The sequence below is a fragment of the Sinocyclocheilus anshuiensis genome, unplaced genomic scaffold (assembly GCF_001515605.1).
Source record: "Sinocyclocheilus anshuiensis isolate Anshui unplaced genomic scaffold, SAMN03320099.WGS_v1.1 scaffold476, whole genome shotgun sequence".
NCBI classification, from domain to species: Eukaryota; Metazoa; Chordata; class Actinopteri; order Cypriniformes; family Cyprinidae; genus Sinocyclocheilus; species Sinocyclocheilus anshuiensis.
In genome coordinates this window covers 137,739-140,296 of record NW_015554139.1, presented here as the reverse complement: position 1 = coordinate 140,296, position 2,558 = coordinate 137,739, and positions in this window count along the sequence as shown.

The window sequence follows — 2,558 nt, the reverse complement described above, 5'->3', positions numbered from 1 at the left end:
TATGCACAATCAGCTTGTAACACTCCAAAGAGAAAGGAAAACTTGAAATCGCATCATATAACCCCTTTAAACATTTCTGAATGTGTTTGAATAATGTGGGAGGACATGTGTTGTAGTAAACATCTGTTTCTTCCTCTGAATGTATAGTAGCATTGCTTTTTCATGTTAGTTTTGGTTTGTGTTATTTTATGAATACAGAATTTGTTCGAAAACCATTGCCTCAAATATCTTTTTTCCCCCTTCTTTCTTCTTTGTCAGGTAAATGAGTATCTGAGTATGACAACTAGGATTACAAAACCTGTTCATTGAAATTCTTTGTCCAGACAAGGTTTTGTTAGTCATTTGTTAGTCGTTTTTGTACAATGTAAGCACAAACTGTGTAATTTCTACTTAAATGAGATCATCTGGATTGCTCAAATGGTATTCATCTGGCTCTATGCTGTTTAGAAAAGTATTTGTAGAACTACACTTCAGAAAAACACACTAAAACTATGACTTATTTGTCAAATGAACTCTCTTTTGTGCCTTTTGTGTAGGCCTGTGTTTTCCACAGTAACCTGAACTGGTTTTACTGCCAAAAATATGTGCAAGTATAGAGTGTTGCTATAGCAACTGCTCTACAGGGAAGAGCAGATATCAGGAATGAAACCGAGTTCTCTCAACCAGAGACATTGAAAAGTAAAGGATTTAGCTGTATAAAACGTCTATTAGAGTGAGGTGGTTGAATTCAAGTGCACAATTTCTCGAAATAGGAAAGTAGAACTTCTAAAACAAACAAATACAAAACACAGGAAATAAAAGTGACTCAGCAAGAATCACCATGAATCATAACGCATTCAACATCTGCTACTGCACATTCAAGACTGCACATGTTCTCATTAATAGACTAGAATACAAATTAATATTTCTGAGGTATTTTCCGTATGCGCAGGAAGACCCGCTTGCTAAACTGTAATAATGATGCAATGATTAACTAATAGGACAAAAATATGTGACCTGTGAACACGCAGGATCAAGACAGAATCTTGAAACCATGAACACTTTCGAAATGAGGTCCAGACTTTATCCATTCCAGGTAGAGTATTTATAATGAGTACATAAAGTACACAAGGACTGTCACTGACGTTTTATATTTTAGTTGGAATATTACTTTGATAGTAGTAGAAGTAATCTTGTTTATAGATTGTTGTGGCAAATAAAACGATTGTGGTCAAAGATATCTTATATAAGTTAAGTAAATGCCCTCAGGTTTCAAAATGAGTCACAGAAGGATCACATACAATCTATCTAAACATTAAATCAAAATTAAAGTTGTGTGGCTTTTAATTCATGTGTGTTAACTTTGAGGTCACCAAAAATGATGCCAACTGCCGACGACGTAGATTTTTTATATTTATTTATTTTTTATGCAGACAAGCAATTAGCAAATAATGTTCTGTGGCGTATTGTGTCCTGCCCATAATTTTAGTTATATTAAACTTTTAATATACCAAAGATTCCACCAGCCTACCTCATTAATTACCCGTAAAGTAATTTCACTCAGTCTAAAAGTCTCTAAAGTTTGCTAACGGGTCTTGAAAGGGAGTTTCGTGTGACATTCAAAAATAAAACACAGAAAACGCAAAAACACTTTGTGACCTCCACTGGTCAGGAATGGAAATTCATTGTTAAAATACTGAAGCTGAATATAGACTTTGTGCTGCTAACCCACACAATAGCATAAACAAATATAACATAGTTTTATTATATTTGATATTACTTATATTACCTATTACTTATATATGTTATCTTTGTTTTAAAAAGTTTTTATATATGTGTTCTTTATTTGGTTATTTTGTTTAAAACCATGTTTTATGTTTCTGGTCCATGGATGACCTTGACTCACATTTTGATCACACATCAGTTGCACAGCTGCCAGTCAAACATTTCCTGCTTTCTCTTTAGTGCCCTATTATTATGACAAGAGAGCACTGTCGAGGGGGAAAAAAAGCTTGGATACTGCATAGAAATAATGTGGAAGATAATCAGGTTCTATCAGGTCTTAATTTGAAATAGTGCAGCTGTTATAGTATCACACTCATGATCTAAATAATTATAATAAATCAGTTTTCTCTCAGACAAGTTTAAAAACATTCAAGAAGCAAATACTAAGCATCTGCTGGATAAATATTTTGATTTCATATAAAATTTGAAAATAGGATTTTCACTATTATTGTGCATTTTTCATAACAATAAAGTTAAACTTCTTTAACTTCTTAGTTTAACTTTTTTTAGACAACTTCCCCCCCCCCCCCACTTCAGCAATAATCTGCCAAGTAAGACCAAACTTAAGCTCCAAAACATTCAGAATTTATGATAGCTCAAGTTGGAAATTTCATTTTCAGGTGTGTTTAAAAAGTGGTTATCAGGTAATAAATGGGTTTAATAAATGGATTATAACTACTGCATAAATATAATTTAGTACCATACAATCCCTTAAAAATACAAAATATTAAATAAAAAACATATTGACCTAAAATATAATACATTCATTGCAACAATAACATTATTTTTATCCT